A 27808-nucleotide genomic window follows, 5' to 3' on the forward strand; every position below is an offset into this window, starting at 1 on the left:
CTGCTACTCTCCTATCAGGGTCATCTGTTACCAACTCTAGGATGTCTTGGAGTTGTCAAAGCAGCCTCCAAATGTCTTCTGTCATCCTGTGGCATATGTTGGGCCTTGTATAGATTTAAAATGTCTTTAATAATTGGATCTTTTTGATATCTTAACATTTGATGAAGATCTCTGCAACCAATTTGGCTAGATTCTGCATACAGCAATCCAATTCAGAGGCTGCATTTAGACACAGCCTGTGAATCCAAAGTAACATGAGCAAAGTTCTAGTCACGCCATAGTTTGTGGCTGCCAAAATGTGGACACGGAAGCAGTTATTTTAAAACTTGATAAGCAACACAGCATTTTGGAGAACTGTGGAATAAAATGAATACTTCTAGTTGCCCAACTGGAAAAGCATTTGCATGATTATTTACATCCTTATCATTGAATGCCCTTTATCTGATCATAGGATTACGTTTTGGGGAAGCATTCTGTTTAAAAGCATAATTTATATTTTAGGTAAGATAATTTTTTCAAGCAAGATTTATGTTATGGGGATTTTTCTATGTTTGGTACCTTATTCAGGTGGAATTTAGTAATCTTTTTGTTAAAAATGAGGATATATTTAATTTTTATTCCTTTTTCAATATAATTTATACATAAATATAGAGTATCTATCATATGTTTAGATACCTAGATGCTTTAATATAATATTCTTGTATTACATTTTCTTTTTTTTTTTTTGAGGTGGGATATAATTTATACACAAGTTAAATTGGGAAGTTGGAAACTTCTTCAGTGTTCATGTAATGTTTAATTTAAATTATTTCCAACCACAGCCCAAGTCTCATGCTGCTATGGACAATCTGTGTTTCTTGGTATATGTTCCAACATTTTATTTAACAAAATAGAAATAGAAGAACAAATATAAAGGCACCAAATGTGAAGTATAGCTAGAAGGTTTTGACAGACATAACAGCAAAGCTACTTTGTCTTTACAGCATTTGATTCAGGGACATTGTAACTCAGAAGATTTCATCTTTGAGCGTTTAATTCTGTAATTTAAAGAACAACTCAATAAAACATAAAAAAGGAGAAATGTCCAGTTCGTTCCTCAGGCACATAAATCCAACAGTATGAAGTGACATCAGCTCTAGCAAATTCAATCTTGATTTGATTCTGATTATTTCAGAAGAACCTCTTCTTGACCCTCCAACCAACTTCCTCATTTAGTCAGATTCAAGGATACTAAGTCATCTTGGAAAAATAAGTATTAAAGATTAAAAATATACACCATGTTGATAAAATATGATGTTGATATCTTGAGATCTTCAAGACACACATTTATAAATGAAGTGAACCACATAAAAAGCTAAAATTGCCTTCCATTTAGTGGTTAAAATAGAGACATTAAATATTAGAGAAAAACTGGCAAATAACAAAAAAAAATTTGACCCAAATAAATAGTTTATTTTACACTCTCCTTGTATAAATTCCTTAGAAAACAAAAGATACTGCTAATGGTTTATTGGAAAGTGCAATCTCAGTGAAGCAAGAGTGAGGGAAGCATGTGTGGGAGGCAGAGAAGGAAAAAAGCAAATCCAATGTGGTGCATTGTGAAACTGCAATGAAGGAAACAGATTTGGTTGTTACGTCATGTAGAATGTCTCCCAGAGGGGCTGTATGGAACATCGCACCTTGGGAAAGTCTACTGCAAAGATATGGGCATTTATCTGATAGCTCTTTCCCACCTCCCACATGCTATTGGTCTAAATCAGAGGAATTAACTTCTGGGTACATCTGGACAGCTGCTGGGAAAGCTAGGATGTCTTCTTGTCAATTGGTGATGTGCATGGAGGTTCTCTTGGCTTTTCCACCACAAGAATGGCCTACACCTTTGTTAAGGTATTTCCCAGCAGAAAGCAAGAGAAATAGCAGAGGCCAGGGCTGGCGGATGATGGCTGGAGGGAGAAGGCAAGATTTGGGATGGTGCTTAAATTGGTTTTATAATTAGTACACCTGCGAAAAGAGAGAGAGAGAGAGAGTGTGTGTGTGTGTGTGTGTGTATGTATATGTAAGTTTGTGCAAGTGATGAATTCAAGGATATACATGGGTATGATTTCCCAACAGGGGCCTATAAACTAGGGCTATGAGTAAATGTAACATGGAGGGCAAGCTGTCACTGTAAAGAGGTTGTTACAGAGCCTAAAAGAAGAACCCAAATCATGCTGAAGCTAAGAAGCCTTTAGAGGTTTCAATGCAAGAAAAGGAGATTTCAGAGTAAGGCCAAAATTTCTGGGTGGCACTGTGTTGGCATAAACCTAGAAGGAGTGCAGCTGACAGATGGTTGTACTGCGATGAGGTCTTTGAGCAAAGTTGGCCAGGAGAGTAGCCTGAGAAGATTTAGCCAAAGGAGAGTCCAAACAAGAATGGGGGCAGTCTCCACAGCCCTCCGCAAGCTCTTAGGAGACAGCAGTGTAGGGTGTATTCCCACCTCGTCTGTTTTCCACACATTTCTAATAATTGGTGTCTTGGCATTTATTCTTCATTACCTCATCTGTAGAAATTCAAGTCTTCTCTGCGATTTAAAGCAATAGAAGAGGTTCTGAAAGCTCATTGATCAGTAAAAACAAAGGCTCCATCAGGACCAACACACAGAAGTGCCAGAGGATGAGGAAATCGGGAATAGCAAATGATCAGTGTGGTGTGATTAGAAGGGCAATCTACCAATAGACTAAATCAAGAGTTTCTCCTTTTCCATCTACTTGATTTTTGACGTGTAACATAGTTGATAAATTAAATATGATACCAGGAATGTCTTTTGCAAACTATTGCTAATAGAAGGACCCTATGTATTCAGTACCGTATTCTTTTTAGAATGAATTTGGAAAACTCAGATTTTACATCTGTCTACCTTAAGAGGATATGACCACCCAGGTGGATGGTGAGACTGAATTTAGTCACAGTATGAGCAAACACGCCTTCTTATATGCCATTTTTAAATTAACTCTTCAAGGTTCTTTATATTTTCAGCATGTACTAGATAATGATTTATAGGCCAGTTGTTATTATCATCTAAACATCCTTAGTAATTATAAGTAATTACTAAGTAATTGTTCTTCTACAATATGTTTAGGATCTATTTTATCCTACCGAATTATAGATCTGCTTATGGAAGATAATTTAGAATATAGTTTCTTTCCTGTGCCCACTGATAAATTTAATGCAGTCTGTTAAATAATAAAAAATTCAAATAAGATCTTTTTGGCATAGTCACATCTTAAGATGTTTTGAAAACATTTTGGGGGGGCATTTATTTATATTGTTGCAAAAATACTTTCTAAAAAAAAGATTTTTGTGGATGAACATGAAGACACTGTCATCAATTGCTTCCATAACTATTGTCAGCTGTTGGTGTTGCCTCCACAACTGCACGATGTAGAGTTTAGAAGTGCAACCTTGGATAATGTGAGTGAATCCATTTTTCAGGGAAAATATTTCAAGCATCCTGACATTACCAAATTAGTAACATTATCATTTTGAACTCCAAAGAATACTTTTGGATTATGACGGTAATTATTTGTTGAAATAACAGGAGTCCACAGGATCCATGGTAAAACTGAAAACTGCTCCCCTGTCCCTTAGCTCCTTCCACTCTGCTCTGAGTAGATCTTATCTGCCATTTGGAAGAAATATTGGGCAGTTCCCATGACTTTCCAGTCACTCCCAGAAAATCAAAAGCCTTTTAGTCTCCTTAGTCATAAAAGCAATTCTCTTTTCAAGTCCCGTGTGATAGCAAATTATTACACTTCACATCAAATTAAGGCTTTTCCCCTCCTCCAGCTTGGACCTGTTCTGGCTGAAAGTCTGCAGTGCCAGGCAGATATGGAGAACAACTCTATGCTCTTGTATTTTATTTCTTCTCTCCCTACCCACCCCATTTGGCTGCCTCTGGTTCCTCCAGGGTTACAAGGGGAAAGGAAGAGAGGGAACAGGCAGGAAATACCTTGTTCTAGCATGAGGGTCCTCTGGTCTTAGTGGTTGTTCCAAGCTGACTCTTTCTTGAAGAGGCACTTTTACGGGTCTCTTTGAAAATTGTCCCATTGGACACACCTAAGTAAACTTCCTTTGACATAGGCAATGAGTCTTCTGTGTTCCAGCTGGCTATTTTTGATTTTTCCCCAGCCTCAGGGCACATAGTAATCCATCCCCTAAACCTCTGGGAAAGTTGTATCACTCTTTCGTGTACTAGTCCTCTTAGACAAAATTTAAAATGGTTCCAGGCTGGTTCTCTCCTTCGTGGCCAACATTTGGTTCGTAAAAAACACCACGTCCTGGCCTCTACTTTCATGTTTGTTATCACAATTTACTTAAATAAAGCTTTCTTTCTTGGCTGCCATGAGGCACTTCAGCCAGTTTCTCTGTTGTAGACTAGTTTTCTGTGTGATTCAATTACTGGTTCACTGGGTCCCTAAACTCCAGGTGAGACACACCGAACTCCTCCCATTTGACTTGAGGCAAGGGGAAAGCATCCTCCTTCCTTTCCTCCCAGGTAGTGGGAGGGAAATACCACAGCACTCCAATACCTTTCTCTAGACATTTTCTTTAGTGGCCTGTTCAATCTCAAACTTGGCTTTAGCCATCTCTTTTTTGCAAGTCAAAATGCATACTGCATACATGCATAAGTAGTACAACACTTTACTTTGGAAACCAGGAGTATCTGTGATCAATATTCTTAGATCCATACCAGAAACTAAGATAGAAATAGTCCACTTTTAACATCCTAGTATATACAGTAAACCCAAGCTAAGAAATTTAAGAAACTTACGGTCATATTCATATTTTCTGCTCATTATGTATGGATTTAGTAAAAATCAAACAGAATGCTCTAAGACTGTATTTGTATGTATTACTCTATCAGCAATTCAGGTTACATATTTAAAAATAGTACCTAATATAAATAATGGCTAAATAAAAAAACTGATTTTAAAATTGGTGGCATTTATTTGTGTATCAGCAAACTTTTATAGACCTCTAGTATGGACCAGGTACAATGCTAGACATAAAAACAAATATGAATGAGAGAGACCTTGTCCTTGTGGAGTGGGGCTGGGCAGGGATGTAAGCGGACAAGGAGGGATGCCTGTGGGCATCCAGATGGAGAAAGACTATAGAGTTGAACATATGAGTCTGGAAAGCAAAAGAAAGATTTGGCCTAGAGTTATAGAGCTGGAACAACTGAATGATGATCTTTAAGAGGAAAAGCTAAAAAGCAACAACATAAAACATTTCCTTGCCTTTTCTTAGAATGACCTACATAGGCAGGACCCAAGTGGAAATCAGGTTGAACCTTGTACATTTTCCTTGGAAATAACCATGGGTAGATTCTTAGGCCAGTCACAGCATAAAAACGACTGCACATAACTTTTTTTTGTAATTTTTAGAATGTGAAAACTCATTTGAGTTCTAATTTGGAATTCCAAAAACTCTCTCCCCTTGCCCTGGCTACAAAAGTGGGGCTGGTCAGGGTTCATGCAAAGCCCGGGTTCCTGTAGGAGTTGGGTGCATTAGATACACCTGCGAACTGTAACTTGTTAAACCTCAACACTTGTATGAGAGAAGGTATCTTTCTGGGTCAGTCTTTTCCCAGTTTTCAGTTGAGGGAAATGTAGCCGCCCCCCCGGAGAGAGCAGAAGAGCCAGGGCTGGTGGAGCTGGGTGGGCCGGTGTACATGGGGTACTTGTGTACTTGGACTTTCCTCAGTAGAAGTTTATGTTCTTTTGTCTCCCAAAACTCTCTGAGAATTTTTTAAATGGATGGATTTTCTCCACAAATGAACATTTACAGGTTTTGCATAAATGTTCAGGGGGTCTCTGGACCCCCTGAAGCACATCTATGGACCTCATTTCTTTTTTTTTTTTTTTTAATTTTATTTATTTATTTATTTTTTCCCCCAAGCCCCAGTAGATAGTTGTATGTCATAGCTGCACATCCTTCTAGTTGTTGTATGTGGGACGCGGCCCCAGCATGGCCAGAGAAGCAGTGTGTCGGTGCACGCCCGGGATCCGAACCCAGGCCGTCAGCAGCAGAGTGCGCACACTTAACCACCAAGCTACGGGGCCGGCCCTGGACCTCATTTCTCACACTACAAAAAATAAAACATTCAATGTGTTCTTACAAAAGAAAACTTATATGACTACATCCAAGGGAAGAGTATACTAGAATTGTAAATAAAGGATAAAATTTTAAATACTGTATATATTTTTTTTTTTTGTGAGGAAGATCAGCCCAGAGCTAACATCCATGCCAATCCTCCTGTTTTTGCTGAGGAAGACCGGCCCTGAGCTAACATCTATTGGCAATCCTCCTCCTTTTTTTCCCTTTTTCTCCCCAAAGCCCCAGTAGATAGTTGTATGTCATAGTTGCACATCCTTCTAGTTGTTGTATGTGGGACGCCACCTCAGCATGGCGGGACAAGCGATGCATTGGTGTGTGCCCAGGATCCGAACCCGGGCCGCCAGTAGTGGAGCATGCGCACTTAACTGTTAAGCCACAGGGCCAGCCCCTAAAGGATAAAATTTTAAACATGTATTTGTCTAAGACATACAGATAAAAGCATGGGAAACTAAGAGTGACTTCTAGAAAAAGGGCTAGAAGGAAAAGATGGGTCCATACAAGGTCAATGTATCAACTTAAGAGAGCTTCTGTAGAGAAAAATAGATCCACTTGCAAATGAAGGAGACAAAATGAATGAAATAACTCCTTTAAAAATTTTTGTCTTTAATAAGAAAAATAATGAATAGCAATTCAGTCAACTAGGAAGTAGTGGGAGACATTACAGGAATAGCCATTTCCCATGGGTGGATGAAGAAATAATTTAAAAAAACTTAAAGAACTCCAAATCAATAGGTCTGAATAATGGATTATTAAGAGAATTGGCCATTACCTTACAGAACCCCTAATAATTATTTTTCAAAATGAATTTTTGAGGCCAGATGATTGAGATTTATGCCAAATAATTATATTTTATGTTGATGAATACTTACATACCATTTTTATGTTCTCCAAGGGCCTAATCTTTCATTTATTGGTGCTTTCTCCTAGAAAACCCTGTGAGACATAATTGTCATTGATAATGAAAATACTTAAACCCTGGCAGTATGGTACTATGTACATTTTTTCTGTACTGTGTAGCCCTAAATAATATGGAAGGCATTAAGTGACACCGGAAATAGGCTCTTGAGGGGTTATTGCCCAGATATGGATTTAAAAACATCAGACATATTCAGAAGGAACATAAAATGTGATCAGCTTGGACGAGAAACATAACCAAGTGTATCTAGCATCTCTGGAAGATAATTGAAATACAGATATTTATTAAAACATAAGTATAACATTGAAATCTGGAGTGATCCTGGGGAGGAAATTTGACAGGCACTTATATTGTAAGTAATTTATCCCGTTAGTGTGGATGGTTTCAGGATCTGGACATCTTGGGGAGATGTTTCCACCCTAAGCATTGAGGAGTTATCTGCAGGGGAAGTGGTAGTAGTTTCTCCTAACCAAAATACCCAAATGTAGATGGTACAGTCTGTGGGGAAGTATATTGCAAAAAGACAATGACAGTACTGAAATTAAATGGGGTTAAACTTGATAGTAAATCTGATATCTTTCAATATTTTGCCTATGAAGTAGACAGAATGAACAAATGTGTTTCTAGTCTGATATGAACTAAAAGGTCTAGTCATAGTTCTGAAAATTCCTAAGTACCAGAATTTGGTGTTTAAAGCAACATATCTTGGTATTTGTCAAACAAAATGAGATATATTATGAATGTTTACCTCTAACACCAACTGTCCAAACTGAAACTAGAAACATCTGTCAAATGATTTTCATTCTACTTTTTAATGCTATTTTTTCTGTTTTAGTTTTTTCCAAACACAATGTAACAAAATGTCAATAAGAAAATTCTTGATATAACACCAGGAACATTGAACTTCTTTAAGTTGCTATAAAGCTTGGAATCAACTATTTTTGGGATCAGACATTATGACTGGGGAGTTCCAGATAGCAATCTTTTTCTAAACATTCTAAACTGTCTTCATAATTTTTTATGGTTGTGATAGTGGATGAAGTTTATCAAGTTGAACTTGAAATATATATCTACTAAGCAAATTATTACACCTGTCAGTACTTGGTAAATTGAAGTATCTCTTCTATTTAATCTTAATTGCAGCTGTCAAATTAGACATGACTGTCAACACCTTGAAAAAACATATTTGATAATCAAGTTATATTTAATATAAAATGCTTATCTCTTTAGATAACAATTGAACATATTGGTTTTTTAAAATCCTGACATGCTAAGTAAACTTTTGTTGAGTTTAAAAATATGCAGTGATTTGATTAGACTGTTTCGAATTTTTCTTAGGCAGAAGCATTACTTACCCAAGTATCACCGAAACAACTCTAACTCATGTAATATTAAAAGAACTGTTCAGTTTAAGTTGAAATACTACTTGTCAAATATAAAAAGTGAAAAATACCCAATATATCCTAATTGGTAAATTCTCTTTTTTTTTTCACTTCTGCTTTAGTGAAATACAGAATCAGAACAAATCTGCACAAAATTCCAGAAAAAAACAAAACAAAATGTAGTTCTTCAAAGGGAACATGGGACCCAGATTGCCCAGTGAATGGTGGTAATCTCACCTCTCTTTTGCTCTGGTGTTTCCAGTGATTGTCCCAATGGAGGTTTAAAAATATGGTATCTGTGAGACTTAAAGTTGTAGAACCAGTCAACATATTAATAGAAGATATTGCAAGTCAATCTTGGACTCACTGATGTGAAGTGGCAACTCTTGAGCCCCAGGCTAACTTGTTGCTGATTCTGATCCTTCAGTAATTAAAATGGGAACTTTTAAACCCTCTTGCAGTTAAGCATCTACATAGTTTCCTGCATATATTAATCAAAGCTGTTATGAATGCCCCTCAAAGCAAAGAATGTTCTTCCTCTTATGACCGTGTTTTTTCGTCTTTACGGAGGAGAGAAAGATCATTGAGTAAGATTATAAAAAAATTGAAAATTATTTTCATGGAGTTATTTTTGTACCTTAGGAGTAACAGGAGGTGGTTAATTCTGAACATTTATCTGAAACTTTATACCAGCTTTGCCCTGGGCGAGTTTGCAAATCTTCTTTCCTGCTATTGGGTTCGACTTAGGAACTTCCATTTACAGAACCATATGTGCAATAACTGGTCCTTGGGGTCACCCTGGCAACCACACAGTCCCTTCATTCCAAGCCACACTTGTGCTTTGCCAATGAGAGGGACAAAATGGAGGATTCTAACGTATTTCCAAGAAGGAGAAAAAAAAATGGGAGAAAATTTTGAAATCAAGTGAGCTGATTTCACACCCCTCCAGAGACTTTTGTTAAAATGCAAGTGATCTGATCCGAAATGGAATAGCTGTTCACTATTCCAGAAATATAATAATAAAATGTAGCTCTGTGGTGGTTTGTGATGACAGATAAAATTTAAAAATGCAAATATAAATGGTTCAGAGTAAATAGTATATCCAACATAGGAATCCAAACTATCTTTGTTTTAAGGGAATATTGTCTAGGAGTAGCAAGAGTGATTTAACCCATGACAGCATTGTGTAAAATGCCTTGAGAAAGAGTTCTGAATTTTGCATGCTGCTCCCATGACACTTGTGTTCTGTCTTGATATGTCTCTGTTCTCTCTCTCTCTGTCTCTTTTTTACTTGGTAGATAAAACAACGAATACCTGAAGGAGAGCATTTAGAAGTTGAGGGAAAAATCTTAAGACATATACACAAATAAAAATAAATTTCTTCTTCTTGACTGTGATAGGGACAAAGGTGAAATATATTTTGTGCTGAGAAAATACAGTTTTACCTTTCCCTTTGGCATTTTGCCTTGTTAGTAGAAAATAGCACCCCTCGGAGAAACTAGTTCCTAATTCAGAGTCTCATTAATCACTGGGTAGGAGCCATTCTTTCAGCCTAAGGGTGAGATCATTGGTATTTCTGATTTTACACAGAGAAGGACATCTTTCGTAGACTCAAAAAGATCCCTTGGATTCAAAAGAAAAAAACAAGAAACTGTGGGATCTATGAGTCTAGTCAACAACAGTCGAAAAATTTATGTCAGCATTAGAGTAGAGGTTAAAGCATATATGCTATCAGAATTGGAGCTGTTGGTCAAACGTTTGTTTTAAAAGAGAATAACCTAAAATATTTGTGCTACGGAGATGTAGGCTCTGCTCTTTGCATTACCGAAAAGGTCAGCAGTATGCTGTCAACAGGATAGTTGAAAACACATGGGATTGGTTGTAATGTTTAGTCATATTTAAAACTGAACTGATATTGCTGGTAATGTTAATGCTGACAAACTGAGTTTGAAAAAGGTTGTATTTCAGTGACTTTTGCTCTGGTTGAAATGCCAGAAAGAGGTAAATTTTTTTTTCTGCATGAAGTTATGATTTAAGCTTTACAAATTGATGTACGTGGGTCTTGTCCCCACGATGTCTAACAGCATCTTCTTGCTCTGACCTTGTCCCCTGCCTTTCAGTATTTGGAGAAGGGTGGGAGATGATAAAAGAAAACTAGGACAAAAGAAGGATTTGGAAAGATAAGGAGAAAAGGACAGGAGAGGAAACAGAAAGTTTGGGTGGAGGGAAGAAGTAAGGGAGTGGAGTGGGGTTAAGACTGCCCATACCTCCACACCCTCCTTCTTACCACCCACCACCCACCATATCAAACAACACCAGTCAGACCAGAAGAGGCAGGAGAAAAAAAATCAAAAACCAAAAAACAAACCCCACAAATGTCACAGGATGCTGTGTGGCTTACTCGTATTAGGAATGACCTGAATTTTGGTTCCTGTACAAGTCAGAAAATCTCCTATAACCCACAATTCTTTACATAAAATTCCTTGGCAGTTGCCACTGCAAATCTTCCGGTCTTTTCCTGTCTCTGAGAAAGAATACTCTAAATGCAACTGCTGTCAATCATGGAAGGCTGCCTCAAGGTTATGCCAGGTCAGATCTGGGAACCCAAGGATCAGTGAGTGAGGTGTTGATGGCAGGGTGGGTGGCAAATGTGAATGGAGAGCGCTTGAAATTTACAAGCTGCTGTCACAGGAAGATTAGGGCCAAAAGAAGGCATAAGTTTGGAAGAGGAAAGTCAGAGTGATGGAACGTCAAGAAGTAGAGGACTAAAGGAAAAACGTGTTGTTGTGGTTTAATTACAGAAAAGTTCACCAATTCAAACACTCAACGAAAAGAGGTTTAAGTTTGTAGCAAACATAATCATCCCTTATAACATGACCAAATAATATTCCACCTTCCTACAGAATTTCTCCTTTATCTCCTGCAAATTGCCTGTTTCACAAGACATCCTGTGGTTTCTCTGAGCTGCACAGTTTCTGGTCCATCTCGACTGTCTCCTGCTTTGCTATTTGGAATTAAGTTTCCTGTTCATCACAACGGATTGGATATTGTTAAAAAGGATGGCAGTTAAACCAGGGAAAATGTATACCTTTGACAAGAAAAAATCAACTGGAATGTAAAAAAAGTAGAAAAAGAAGAAAAAAGGTGAGCCATGCCTTCCAGCTGTCTTGTTTCCCCACATCCCTTCCTGACTCCCGTAGGACTGCTTGGAATGCTCCAGCAAATCGCCATAAACTATTGGGAATGCTTCTCTCACAATCCATTTCCAAGTTTTCAGCATATTTTGACAAATTGATAAGTTCACACTGAACTCTCTCCATATTCTTTACCTGAACAAGGTGATTTTTATGCTCTGTAATTTACAAAATATAAATATTAACTATTTCATTATTTTTCAAATAATGAAAAACATTTCTAGTGATTAAAAGAAGAGGTATTTATCATCTCTCTTCCTTCTCCATGAAACGATCATCAGGGTTATTCAATGGCAGTTGAGAATGGGCGTGTACGATTGAGGCAGTTTGATATTTCTATTTTTAGCGTAGAAGACACCTCAACAGAACGTCTTAATGTTCAGTAACTTAATGGCAGAATTGTCACCCAGATTCTTCCCTATCCAGCTACTACAGTAACTGCATTTTTAAAAAGATTTGAAAGCATCAAAGATTCGATTTACATAACCAAACCTAATCAGTCATCCTTTGGGACCAAAACAGATAAAATAACATTGATAATAGAATGGAAAAGTCTAAAATCTATACAAAAATCATTAATAGTTTGTCTTCAGTCTCATATGGATAACATTATAATCAATCTATTTGAAATATGCAACAGATCATTTCTCTCATGTTATTGAAATTAAATGGGACCATGAAAATAGAAAGTCTAGAACTGATTTATGACTTTTTAAGTTTACTGACTGAATGTCAGTGGCAATACGGAAGAGTTAAAGTTCTTGTTAACAAAGACTGAGGTATCACATACTAAGGAAACAGAAGCATCTTTCTAGAGCCAAATATTCTCTTCAGTTGCCCCACAAAGATAATTCATATGATATCTTAATAAAATATTTTAGGCCTGTGGATCCCTGAAAATTCTGAGCATGAGGAAATTTCTTTACTGGAATGGAAGGAAATAATAGTCTGTCGTGACTGTTCCCACAAAAATGTCTCACAGATCTTTTCCCCTGGACTCTTTTCCCTGGGCTTCTGTGACTACATGTTCTGTGACTTTTCCAGCTGCCTTTCTGGCAGTGGCTTCCCAGCTCCATTTATGAGCTTCCCCGTCTCTCCATGGCCCTTAAAAGATGATGCTACCTGGGTTCTGCTTTAGTCCTTTTCTCTGCTCACTATACCCACTCTTCTTTGGTCTGTTCACCCACAACGTGGGTTATCATGTACAGACCAATAATTCTCAAATAAATATCCCTGGTCCAGCTCTCGCCCCTGAAGTTCGGATCTGAAAATCTATTGGACTATTCTGCTTGGTTCTCCCAGGGCCACTCAGAATCAGCACGCCACTAACCGAGCTCATGAGCTTCTGTCCTTCTACTCTACATGGTTTGTGTTCTTTCTTTGAATAGTGCCATCATTCATCCTGTGGCCAAGAGAGTGGATCCATCCCAATTCTGCCTTCTCTCTCAGTAACCACAGCCAATTAATTACCAGTTTCTATCAGTTCTCTCAAACATCTCTCCATTCTGTACCCCCATCACCATCACTCTTTATTTAGGCTGCTGTTATCATTCTCATGGATTAGTGCAAAAATGTCCTAATGGATCTTCCTGCCTCAGGTCTTGCTTTCCTTCAGTCCATTTTTCAAACCACCCTTAGAGTGAGTTTCCAAAGTGTGAATCTGGCCTTATCATTTCCCTGTTGAAATTCCTTAATGGCTCCCCAACGCCCTCAAGTTAAGTCCCGTCTCTCTAATGAGGTTTACATGGCCCTTCATGATTTGACCCCTGACTGTTTCTCCAGTCTCCTCTCTCCTCCTGCCTATTACATTTGGGCTCTTTGCTGAGCCTTACAGAATTTCTAATTTCAAATCCTCAAATGGAACACGCTTTCTCTCCTCCCTCTGAGTCTTTGCTCTTGCGATTCCCTTTTGTCCTCTATGGGAGGCTATTTTGTGTTGTAGTTAAGAGCACAGGCTCTGAAATGAGACTGCCTGGATTACAATCCTGGCTCCCCATTTCCTAGTCCTCAACTTTCATAGAGCCTCAATGGTGAGATGATGATGATGACCATGATGTTAGTAACAGTATCTACTTTTCAGGGTTATTATGAAGATTAAATGAGTGGGACTTGGAATGATGCCTGGGCTCTAGTAAACACTCAATAAATATTAGTGGCCATGACTATTATTTCTCAACTGATTAGCTATCATCTTTCTAAGAATCTTTGGCTGAGCCCCTGCATCAGATTAGGGGCCCTCTCAATGTTTTTCCCCAGCACCCTGCATGTACCCTTGTGGTGGCAGGCATCAAACTATATGGTAACTGCTTCTCCACTTAACTCTCTTCCCTGATTGATTATATATTTCTTGAGATCAAGGTCTTAGTTTGCTCTCCATTTCCTCTCCAGGATCTAAAACAGTGTCTGGCTCATAATAAGTGCTCAATAAATATTTCCTGAAAGAAAGCAGGTCACTTGTAATCACCATAGGCAACTCAATTTCCACATAGAAAATCTTTGCTTTTCAAGGACTAAGATTTCAAGAAAAAGAGGAGATTCAACATCTCTGTATTTTGCATGTTCTATCACGGCAATGTATTTTAAGGAAGTATTTATATTAACTAGGGTGTTGTGTTGAACTGAGGAGATGTATAGTTAGTTGGACTTCTCTCCTGTAAACAACAGAAACCAATAAGGAGACAGTTATAAATTGCTTCCCTAGTATATTCAAAGTCAGCTTGAGGTTATTGCTGCGTGACCCGTACCATCAAGGCTTTCCACCCCCCCATAGGTCTTAATAGAGAAGCGATGTGGAAAGAGAAAAAGACAATGCACTTTTTAAAATGTGAGAGTGTTATAAAGACCCTGGGCTTAAAAAGGGACAAGGAGTTGGTTATGAGGAACCAGGAACAGCCTCTTCAATATAAACCAGATTCCCCTGCTCTCTCTCTTGCTCTTTCCAAGACCAATATCTGAGCTCTGTCACTCCCTCAGTCTTTATTTCTGTTCCCACTTGTCTTCCTGTGCTTGCTACTGCTACTCCTCCTACTGACATCCATCCTTTTACTGAATTTTAAAAGTTATTGGTTGGAAGTTGGTGGCTGCAAGATTATTTTTACTATGAATCTACTTTAAATTTGTAAGATAAAAATGTTCCAGAAAATGGCATATTTAATTCCTCATTCTTTTTTTCTGTCCCGATCCAGGTCAGATCATGGAAAGAATATGTCTAGAAACAACTAACACTAGTTTTATATGGAATTTAGCAATTTTTTTTAAATTAAAGACTTAATACCAAGAGAAATGTTTACCATTAGTGGAAGGGCAAAAAGAGGAGGCATTTTGAAGGTATAATTCATATTCCCTTTGTTAATCACCTTTACGATTGAGTGAGCCCTGATAATCAGAAGGAGCATCTATTTCATGGAGGAAGGAATTGTATCAAAATTGGTTAGTAGAAATAATATAAGTTGCTAGTAAATATAGGAAAAATAAACAGGTGGATGAGACCCAGTGGAGAAACACACAAACAAAGAAGAAAAGACTACAAAATGTCTGTAATCTTGTGACCACAGTTGGAAGCAAGCCAAGTGACCAAGCAGACCGTCCAGGTCTTGGTGAAGCATTAACCGTGTCTACATTACTCTGAGTTACTTCAGAACGAGTCCTCATCTCACAACTATTCTCTCTGTTTTTATTTTTTCATTTCTTAAAATTTCAAATACAAATAAAAGCAGAGACAAAGTATAATGATCATCTAGTACCTATCACTCAGCTTCAACAATGCTCATTACAATGAGATACACCATATATATATGACCTCTCAGGGTCCTGGCAAGAAAGAGATGGCACACTCAAACAGGAGAATTTGAGGAAGGTTTAAGGGATTGTTTATGAAGGTATGGGCAGGGTTCAGGGACCCAAGAAGGGATAATGCAGGACCATGGAGTTAGTAACAATGAGAACTGTTACCACCACTAGGCCTGCAGGCACAAGAGAAAGTAGCAGTTACTGAAACCCAGAGACGCTGCCTGTGAGGAATGGTGACCTTCAGTAGAGGGACCTCTTCAACCCTGGCAGCCTGGCAGGGAGGAACCCAGGGTAATAAACTCTCCAACTTTTCTCTCCTCCTGCGCTCTTGCTGGTACCTCCTGTTGGCCAAACCCAACTGGAAGTCAGATGTGATGGGAGTCTGTTAATGCAATCCATGGAGGTCAGCCTCCTAGGGAACACAGTAAGGTACAGAAGAGTGGAGGATGTACGTGCAGGAGAGAGAGAAGATATCCAGCACGCCACATGTAAAAGAAATAACTCTATTTAGAGGCAGAGAAACATAAGATCTATCTTATTTTGCTGTAGGTTGCAATCCATTAGTAAGTTGTAAAATCAGTTTAGTGGATGGTGACCAGCATTTTAAAAAAGAAACAGAATATAAAATGTAAGAGTGCATCTGATACAGAAAAGGTATGTGTGCATGTGTGCACGTGCATGTGTATGTGTGTGTAATTGCCTAAGTGCACACTGGCTGGAGAAATATTTCTTACTGTGGGTCATGGTAAAAAAATATATGGCCCAGTTAAAAAATGGGCAAAGGACTTGAATTGACATTTCTCCAAGAAGACATACAAATGGCCAACACGCACATGAAAAATTGCTCAACATCATTAATCATTAAGGAAATGCAAATCAAAACCACAGTGTGATATGACCTTACACGCATTAGAATAGTTACTATAAAAAACCAAACCAAACAAAACAGAAGATAAAAGGGACTGGTGAGGATGTGGGAAAACTGGAACCCTCGTGCTCTATTTCTGGGAATGTAAAATGGTGCAGCACTATGGAAAACAGTACAATAGTTCCTCAAAAAATTAAAACTAGAATTACCATATGATTCAGCAATACCACTTCTGGGTATATATGCAGAAGCATTTAAAGCAAGATGTCAAAAAGATAGTTGTACACTCATGTTCATAGCAACGTTATTCACAATAGTCAAGAGGTAGAAACAACCCATGTCCATTGACAGATGAATGGATAAACAAAATGTGGTATACACATATCATGGAATATTATTCAGCCATAAGAAGAAAGCAAATTCTGACACATGCTACAATGTGGATAAATCTTGAGGACATTATGCTAAGTGAAATAAGCTAGTTCCCAAAAGACAAATACTATGTGATTCTATTTACATGAGGTACCTTGAATAGTCAGATTCATAGAGCCAGAAAGTTGAATGGTGGTTGTCAGGGGCTGGGATCAAGTGGGAAAGGAAAATTGTTGTGTAAGAGGTATAGAGTTTCAGTCTTGTGAGATGAAAAGAATTCTGGAGATTGGTTTCACAACATTGTGAAAATACTTAACACTACTGAACTCTACACTCAGAAATGGTTAAGATGGTGTTATGGGCTGTACTGTGACCCCCAAAATTAATATGTTGAAGTCCTAACCCCCCCAGTTCCTCAGAATGTGACCGTATTTGGAGGTAGGGCCTTTAATGAGGTGATTAAGTTAAAATGAGGTCTTTAGGGGGGCCCTAATCCAATCTGACTAGTGTCCTTATAAAAAGAGGGAATTTGGACACACAGAGAGAGATCAGGGATGCGTACATACAGAGGAAAGACCTTGAAGGAAACAGGGATAAAGCGGCCATCTGCAAGCCAAGGGGAGAGGTCTCAGGAGAAACCGAAACTGCCGACTTCTTGATCTTGGACTTCCCAGCCTCCAGCACTGTGAGAGAATACATTTCTGTTGTTAGCCACCCCATCTATGGTATTTGTTACAGCAGCCCTAGCAAACTAAAATACAAATGGTAAATTTTATGTTATGTGTATTTTTATCACAATTTAAAAAAATATGTGGAAAACAATGGTTTAGACAGCTTTATCTTGGAAGAAAGTCTGGAGAGAAGTTTGTGAAGCAATGACGAGATAGTGAAGAAAATAATTTGTATTCTCTGTAAAAAGATTTGCCTGAGTGTGTGTTCAGATAATCTCGAGAACTGCAGACTTGTATAAGTTTCTGAGTTTGACTGAGGTCAGCATAGATGTATCTAAATGTTTGTGGGCCTTACTTGCCTTGTTTAACGTGATCATGTTTGGAACAAAGCTCTTGAGGGGGCAATGTGGGTTCTTGAAACTTACCCTATAGTGCAAGTATCAATTATGACAATTATTAAATTTATTAAAACACTTCTCTGTGCTTAGCGTAGCTTTGGAAGGATAGACCTTGATGATGTAAGCTAAATATTATTATTCCCAGTTTACAGATGAGGAAATTAAGGATCAAAGATGTTAAGTTGCTTAAGTACATATACATCATAATACACATAATTCACCTGAAACTGAGTTTGAAGCAAGGAAAAACAGGCATAGTTTTTAAGTCTAGTTGCTGCAGTATCAGAGAGACACTAGGAAGCAATCATGTGGTAAAGGCCTTTTAAGTAATAGGATGAAAATATTTTCTGTACCATGCATATTGGAAGTCTTTCTATTCCTGTTGAAAGTGGGAAGTAGGGAGATCCATTAAGCCCCTCAAATTGTGGTAGGCCTTTGGGCTGATCACAGCAATCTTTTAAATAAACTTTACTGAAGTATAGTTGACATATGATAAATGTACCCATTTTAAGTGTAGAGTTCAGTGAGTTTTGACAAATAAATACACCTATAAACTACTACCAAAATCTAGATATAGAACTTCTCCATCACACCCCCTAAATTTCCAAATGTCCCTTATCAGCCTCCCTGGTGCACCCAACTGTCTCCCCCTCCCTTTGCCCTGCCCCCGGCTTCAGGAGAGTACTGATTTGCTTTCTATTTCTATGGATGAGACTTTCCCCTCCTTGGAATTTCATATAAATGAAATTATACATTATCTAGGTTTTTTTTTCAGTCTGCCTTCTTTCAGTCAGCAAAATGTTTTTGAGATTCATTCATGATGTCTATGTATCAGTAGTTTATTCCTTTTTATTGTTTTTTATTGCTGAGTAGTAATTCATTGTATGGATATGCCACAATTGGTCTATCCATTCACCTGTTGAAGGACATTTGAGTTCCCTGCACCCCCTATCCCTGGTTTTTGGCCAAATAAAACAGCTATGAACATTCAGGTACAATGGTTTACTTGGGCATATGCTTTTGTTTCTCTTGGGTAATTACCTTAGAGTGGGATTGCTGAATGGTAGGTGCGGGGTAACCTTATAAGAAATTGTCAAACTGTTTCCAAAGAGGCACCATTTTGCCTTCCCATCAGCAATATATAAGAGTTCCAGTTGCTCCACATTGTCACCAGCACTTGGTATTGTTGTTCTTTTTAATTTTAGCCATTCTAGTGGGGAGGCATTGGGTTCTTCTTGTGGTTTTAATTTGCATTTCCCTGATGACTAAAGATGTTGAAAACATTTTCACCTGCTTATTGGCCATTCATATATCTTCTTTTATGAAGTGTCTGTCCAAATTTTTTGCTCATTTTTAATTGGGTGGTTTGTGTTATTGAGTTGTAAGAATTATTTACATACTCTGGATACAAGTACCTTCTCAGATTTGTGTTTTGTAAATATTTTTTCCCAGTCTGTGGCTTGCCTTTCCGTTTTATTAATGGTGTCTTTTGAAGAGTTTTTAATTTTGATGAAGTCTAGTTTATTAATCTTTTTCTTTTATGGTTGTTGAATTTTTGTGTTCATTGAAGAAATCATTGCCTAACCAAAGTCATGAAGTTTCCTCCTATCTTAAAAATTTTGGAGTAGGTATTTTATAACAGGCATTTACTTTGGAGCAGGGTCATGTAGACTTGAAAATTAATAAATAGCAAAAGTAATAGCCAGATGTAGAATCATGGCTAGTGGTTATATGCTGAAGATACTGATTTGAACAATTCTAGTACAGTCATGCGCCACATAACATTTCGGTCAATGACAGACTGCATATATGACAGTAGTCCCATAAGGTTAGTACCATATAGCCTAGGTGTGTAGTAGGCTATACTATCTAGGTTTGTGTAAGTACACTCTATGATGTTCACACAATGACAAAATCATCTAACAACACATTTTTCAGAATGTATCCCCAGTGTTAAGCAATGCATGACTGTATTGGAAACAGAAATGAACAAAATTAGCATATCACATCTACAAAATGAAATTCCTAGTCTGTCATCTAACAGTGTGGGCCATCACTGGAGGTGAACTTGTGAAGGTTGCACATATGCATGGCAGAGAACAAAACGAGAACAGAGGTAAACCAAAACTAGAATCAAGGCAGATATGACACCAATCTGACTAAGGGTTCTGCTAACATGGAAGTGACAAGGGGTAGTTAAAATGCATGTATATTATTTATAAGTTGCATACATATTTATGCTTAAGTTAACTTTAGTAAGTTATGTATTTCATTTCAAAATATTAGTCATTTTTGTTTTTCTAATGAAAATTCTTCAACGATTTATTCACTCAAGGCGTGAAGTAGAGATACCTGAATCGAGAATACTAAGCAACATTCTAACACACAAGAAATAGCCTGGTGTAGCCCTTTAGAGAAGCACATAAAGAATTTTAGTTGTTTCTAACATGCGACTTAGAGTAGATAACTTCGAAAGCAGAGGGCAAATCATGGTATTTCTTTGTATCTAGGGTTCGGATGAGGTGAATAAAAGAAGAACCACTTTGTCCATTTGAGAGCTAAACTTGAACTGAACATTTCTTTACCTTCTGAAATGTTCAGTTAAATGCTTTTACACTTCAATTTTCCAGCCTGGACCAAGACCAGAAATGCCAAAATGATATGAGAAAGGCTGTTTTTACTGTTTTTCTGGCTGGGATTGGAAGAGAAAGTGCCAGCAATCTTGTGAGAAGCCTGTTCTTGAAAGATCTGCAACCCAGTTTGCAGAATCAAGGGGTTTGGATAGTTCAGATGAGTTTGGCTGGGTGTCCTGGTGCGCTCATCCGAATCACACCCTGCAGAAAGCATTTTGTCTTATCAAAGTCAACCACAGAATACTTTGTGTACTTCTTCAGACATCTTAACCATCATGTGTGCCCATCCAGATAAACCGCTAAAGGCTAGCTGAACACTGCCAAAATGAAATGTTTGAGTGCGATCCCTAAAAGTAGGTTTCAGATTTCAACTGAAATAATGAAAATAGTCATCACAGCGATAATTTTATAAAATGTTTATAGAATTGGCTCCAAAATGCATCAGAGACTTTAAACTACAGAAGACATTAGAGATAATTTAGCCTAACCCCTCATTTTATACTTTAGAAATTTAAGGTTCAGAGAGGTGAGGTTATTTGCCCAGTATCATGTAGCAAGTTAGAGGCACAGTCCAGCCTGGAAAATAGGATCCCCTTTTCTCTACAGCGCATCGTGATGTAGGCTGAGTGATTTTCTCTCTATCATATATGAGGCCCAAAAGAAATAAAGCAGCTATCAAGTTACTATGTGGTCATAGTATGGCAAGTAGAAAGGAAATTCCTTATATGGACTGAAATGGAAGTTCATTTCTATATTCAGGGCTGGAGTGCCAAACAATATATTCAAATCTCTTAAAACCCCTCATTGATTTGCTGGTTTTAGTATACATTAATTTTTTTTGGTAACATTATATGCTAGAAGTTTTTCTTTCTAAAAAACTTTTTATTTTTAGAAGGAAGGAAGTTATTGCTTTGAGGACCTAAGTTGGGAATTCTCTTTCACCCACATCTATTCAAGAATCAGCAGTGAAAGCAATCATTCATCACGACCATCCTACCTGGAATACTGTAAGGACGAGGCAGCCTGGTTGAAGACTGAAGAATGTGGAAGCAGTCACTGTAGGTGGGCCCACAGAGAGGATCGGTATCAACATCCCTGAGTGAAAATCCTGGCCAAGTGGGACCAAGTGACGTCAGGTGCAGGCAGCTTTGCCTGCTCATTGCCTGCCTCCACGAAACAGGGCAGTGGTTGTTCCATGGTTGTTTCTGTTCCTGAAAACAGTTGAAGCCTGCTCACTCCCAAAGTTACAAAACGGTGGCTATCTCCCTGTTGTCAAAACGTTTTATTTTCCTTTGTGGAATACCCATTTCTTGTTTGTTTTTTTTCCCATCCATACAGCCACCGTTTTAATTTTTTCTGCAGGCTCTGTTTGACTGGGTGATATGATTAAAGATAGTGTTTTATATATAAATAGCATTTGTAAATATAATTATTGACTTAGTTTCCTCATTGGCAAAAACTGGGTTTGGTCTCTAGAATCTCTATGTTCCCTTCATCTCTAGCAGGCTAGGATTCTATGAATCAGGGGCCTCTGTTACACCTCCTGTGTCTCAGCCAGACAGCCAACCAAGCACCCTGTATTCATACCACATGTATTTGTGTAACAACAATATTGTGGGAACCTGGCAGGGGTGAATGTAAATACATTTCCAGCGTGACTGCGTCATATCATCTTAACAAGTAGGAAAAGTATTTCTATGTGCATAGCACATGCACCACAGAGTTTCTATAACATGAAACACTTTAAAGTTATGATAAAATCTGTGCTGAAAGAGACATGAAGAACTTTGGCGACCACTGCAAGAGGAGCCTCAACCCTGCCAGCTTCATATGGTCTTTACTACCAGGCTAAATAGCCACCTGCTGGAGTCATATAGAGGAACCGGGGCTATTCACCACAGTGGATAATTTATTCTTAAAGCATTTAAATAAAAGTTTAATCCCTCATGACTATTAGTTTGGATAACATAGGCACAATGACTTTTTCAGGATACAATGGAAAGACATGATATTCATAAAAGGATAGTAGTACAGCTGATTTTACTCATTTTATTTACTATCATTGGTTTCATTTAGCAGATGTCACAATGTAAGCAATTTCTATTAATGGGAGTATTGAACAGTTTGAAACTGGGCTTTCAAGCGAACCAGCTGGTTCAGAAATGATATTTATGTACATGTACATCCTATGTGATAACGAGCCTAATCCAAAATACATATTTTTCACAATGTAAAATCTTACCTAATTCTCTGCTCTTTAAATAGCTATCCATTTTACTCTAGAGTTTAAGAAAAAAATACACAAGAGAATTCTTAAGCACTAGGTCTTATTATGAAATATAGCATATATTAGAAACCTATGAGCCTGCATACATGAGGAATCCAAAGTAGTCAAACTCAAAGAAGCAGAGAGTAGAAGGGTGGTTGCCAGGGGCTGGGGGAGGGGAAATGGGGAGGTGATGGTCAAAGGGTACAAAGTTTCAGTTATGCAGGATGAGTGTCTTAGAGATCTGTACCGCATTGTGCATGTAGTTATCAGTACTATTTTGCATATGTAAAAATTTGCCAAGACAGTAGATCTTAACGTTAAATGTTCTTATCACATACAAAGAACAGAGAGAGAGCAGGAGGAAACTTTTGGAGGTGATGGATAAGTTTCTGGCATAGATTGTGGTGATGGTTTAACAAGTGTATACTCATCTCCAAACTCATCAAGCTGTATACATTAAATATTTACAGATTTTTGTATATATATAAGAAAGGAAAACTATTAGGCTAAATAGGAGCTAACTCCCTATTGTATCAACAAAGCAAAGATTCCTCAATAATCGTGAGCATTTGCAAAGTACGCTCTGTGTATCAGAGACAGCAGGAGCACTGATTGTCTGTGGAACCCGGGTGGTTGCCACCAGCAAGTTTCCAGGAAAATGGGAAACAGGCTTTTTATTAGTCATCCTCTCACCTGCCTTTCTTTACCCCTTTCTGTCTCCAAATTCCATTTGCTCCCCTCTCTCCTCTGGCTGCTGGGCTGTCTGCCTCCTGCTATTTTGACACAGTCCTTCCTATTTTACAAGCTTGGATGTTCTCCTGCTGCCCCTTCTCTTTCCTTCCATTGAGAACACCCATCCTGCAGCAGATATAGATTATTCTTTGAGATTATCAGATTAAATAATGCATACTGAATTTCAAGATTCCTATATGAAATGGATCATGTAGATGCATTTTGAAAAAGCAGATGATTAAACCAAACAAATGTAAAATTAATATGGGAATGTCTCTAAGAAGGAAAACACTTCCTGGTGTTTCCCCCTACTCTGATCTACTGTGATATCAATATATTTCCAATAAATTTTAAAAAATTGTACTCAATTAGCAATCACTTTACTCTTAAAACTTTGCAGACTCTCTTTCCTGGCTGACAAACTTCTAGAGAGGGTGGAGAGTTGTGCCTTCAGATGCTAGGAATTGACCAAATCAGATAAATAAGACTGAAATACCCTTCTTTTTCTTAATAATAGTTGCATTTTAATATTTATTTAATTTTTTGAATAAGTAATAGATTCACATGGTTTAAAATTTTAATAAGGGTAAAATGAACACAGTAAAAATTTCCCTGTCATCAGTCCCCCTTCTGCGGGTTTCCACCCTACACCAAAATAGATCACCTCTGTTGTTAGTTTCTTGTGTTGACTTCTAGATATTTAAAAAAATGTTTATAAAAGCAGATGCTAACACCTACTCCTTTCCCTGTTTTTTAAATAGGTGTAGCATACTACACACACTTTGGGTTTTTTTTTTTCCTTGCTTAATATATCTTACATATCCTTACATGTCGGTACTATGGAACTTCACAATTCTTCGAATTTTTTTAAAATTATGGCTGCGCAGTTTCCTATTATTTGGATGGGCCATGATTTATTTAAACAGTTTTCTATTGATGAACTTTTAGATTGTTGATTGTTCCAATCTTTTGCTATTACAAGAACTGCTGCAGTAAATAACCCTCCACATTCATGATTTTGCCCGTGTGTGAATATATCTGTAGAATAAACTCCTAGAATTGGAACTGCTGAGTCAAAGAGTATATGCATTTGTAATTTCAATAAATATTGCCAAATTGCCTTCCAGAATGATTATACCTATTTACACTCCCACCAGCAATGAATCACTGTTCCCGTTTCTCTGTATCTTGCCAACCCTAAGGGTTGTCAAATTTTTGGATTTTTACCAACCTGATAGTGAAATATGGTATCTTGATGTAGTTTTAATTTGCATTTCTTTTTATGTAGGAGTGACTTGAGCATCTTTTCATATGTTTATGAGTCATTTGTATTTCCTTTTCTGTGAGCTATGCCTCATTTTTCTAATAGGGTTTTTTTTTTTTTTTTTTGAATTCCATGGTCTCTTTATAGATTAGAGAGTTTAGTTCTTTGCCTGTGTTGTAAATACAGCAAATTGAAAATATTTTTTTCCCAGTTTGTTGTTTGTCTTTTCGCTTAAAAGAATTGTTTTAAAGACTGGAATAATGTGGATAATTGCATTAGTGTTTCATGTCATTTTGCCTGCACACACAGCTATGGATAAGGCTAGATAGATAGATAGAGGGATAGAGTGTGTGTGTGTGTGTGTGTGCATGTGTGTCCATAGATTTTTTTAAAGGGTCTTTTTTTCTTAGAGCATAAATAACACCATGCAAGTAACATATGCATCTGTACGCAAGGCCAACTCTTCCTGTAGGAGAGAAGGAATGCAAACATAGTATCCCAAATAGGCTCAAAGTGTTTACTGAGTTGCCTACTATGCACTATGCATTGACACTGGCACTAGGGATAGAAAAATGACTGAGACATTGAAATTTTACTCTAAAAGTTTGCAATTTGGTAACAAGGGTGGAGAAGTTGGACGCTCAAATAAAGACATAGAGTAGAAGACATAAATATAAACATGTAAATAAAGACTTAAAACACAGGAGAAATGTGAGCATAGTTGTGAACACAGTGATAAGGGAGGAGGGAGGATGGAATGATTGACTGTAACCTGTATTAATCGTTAAACCACTGTATCAGTCAAAGTTCAGTGCAGAAAAGAGAAACTGCTCTGGGCTTTTCAAGTGGAAAGGAATTTAATACAGGGGATTACAAGCTCACACAACCATTGGAAGAGCCTGGAGGAGTGGAAGTCAGGGAGCTGTCCTTGATTTCTGGTTTCTGGTTGTCCCGCTGCCACTGCAATTGAGCCGTTAAGAAGTGCTGCAGCCCAGGCTACCGCTGCTTCCACTTTGGCTCCCTCTCTCCCAAGACCCTGATGAGCGGTGAGGAGAATGCGGACCCTGGCCACTGCTGGCATGCATGACTGTCAGAGCTCGCTTGTCAAGTGCAATAGCCACAGAAAGACAGCCTCTCCTGTGTATCAAATTTGTCACAAGTACATCTCTTTGGCCAAATCCAAAATGGCCAAGTTCCAGAGTCCTGGAACTCCATCTGCAAGGCAGTCTGGGAAATGTAGTTTTATTCTTTCCAGTGCTTGAAAGGCAATGGATGTAAAGAGTTAATACACAGTTTCAGTCACCATGGGATGAATTTTTCAGATCATCAAGTGTAAAGCAGGTGACTAAAGAATGGGTACATTAAATCAATGTATTTTGTCTGGGTCAGGAAGATGCTTAAGGAGATTCTATTAAGTAGGATTTATAAAGGAACCTCCCGGGCAAGAAAGCTGTCGGTTGGAAGTGGGAAGATTGAGGACACGTAGCTATAAAGCACAGATAGGACTGGAGAGTTATCGAAAGAGTGGTTGGGAGTGTTGAAGAAAGGTAAATGATTTTTCATTATTATACAGGCATATATAATGATGATAGGAATAACAATAAAAATAATAATATAATGATTTAATAACATAAAGTATATGAAAACGTCTGATAAACCACAAAGTCCTGACTATAAGTAATACTGGTGGTAAGTGTTATCATTTTCACTTATATACAAGGAAACAGGTTTTAAAAAGTTAGCAGTTTGTCCAGGTTCACTTTACCATGTATTAGAACTTGAACTGAATCTTCCTTTTTTCATTCCTTCCATTCTGTCTCCCTCCTCCTATTCTCCTCCATCTTGCTTTCCCATAACTTACTGACCATCTACTATCTGCTAGGGTCTTTACTTAGATGTCAAGACAAAATCCTTTCCCTCAAGGAGGCAGCAGCCTTCTGTCTGAAGTTCATTCAGGATTTTTTTCATTGTATAACATATGCCTTCCAGAATTATATTAGGAGCACTGGATTCTGTTAGGAACCTAGCCACTTTTATCCTATTCAGAACACACACACACACACACACACACACACACACACAAGGCATAGGCCAGTTCTAACAATGGGACAGTAGGATCTAAACTCAGATCTTCAGAACTCGATTGTAGCAGTAAGCATGGCTTCCTTGCTGGTAAATGGGTCATATGGATTTTATATAGAATTGTCTACATGTGTCAGGGCTGTAGGATTTGACTCCTGGGAAGAAATAAACTGAAAGACTAAAAATGGCTACAAAATATCTCCAGGATATTAAAGCGAAGCTGACCACATGACAGACACATGACATTTGCCTGTGAATAGAGACTGAGCATTTTGGTTCTTATGCTGGTTTTTAGCTGCCAGTGACTCTTGTGGCAACAATCCAAGTTTTCAGGACACTACCACATTTTTAAGTTTTCCTAATGAATTCTAATAACATTTCTGTAGTTTACATCAATTGTGTTGAATGGCATTTTTAGCAAATTGTGTCACTTTGTGAATTTCCAAATTTTACAAAATTTCTTGTGCCAAAAAATAATCAGTGAAAACGATTTTGTGTGAAACTTTTTGAAAGCCAAGTTTAGCTGATTTTGCTAAACAGCACAAGCAAACAATTTATTCAATCTTCCTCCAAGTCCTTTTTCTGTGCCTTGTTCTCTGCTTCCAGGCCCCCCTCCTTCTTCCCCCCCTTTCTGAGCTTCTTTCACTCTGTTTACTGGCCTTGGTTTCTGCTCCTAGTTCATCTTTCTCTAACATTATCAGCCCTGCCCACAGCCCTCCACCCTTAGCTATACCAAGCCTTAGGCTATGGTTTTGGGTTGAGGGTCACAGAGGTCACAGATTTTCCACTGAAAGAAAGAAAGAAAAAAGAGAGAAAAAAAAGGAATGATCACTTTTGCTCTCTCTTCTGCCCTTGGTGCTAAGAAATTCATTTGAGAGTATCCCGGGGAGCATTATTACTGTGGGATTGAGACAAACACAGTACTAACCACAGAGAAGCCGTAATAATGTTGCTAAGGATAAAATAATATATTTCTATACACCTAGACTCGTGTTTTGAGATCCTTGCATGTGGGTGGTTAGACTACCTTAGTAGGTTTGTGAGCATGTCCTCCTGAGCTGCTCTGATTCTCTTTCCCA

This window comes from Ceratotherium simum, chromosome 4, assembly GCF_057802395.1.
Source record: "Ceratotherium simum simum isolate JZ-2026a chromosome 4, ASM5780239v1, whole genome shotgun sequence".
Classification (NCBI taxonomy): Eukaryota; Metazoa; Chordata; class Mammalia; order Perissodactyla; family Rhinocerotidae; genus Ceratotherium; species Ceratotherium simum.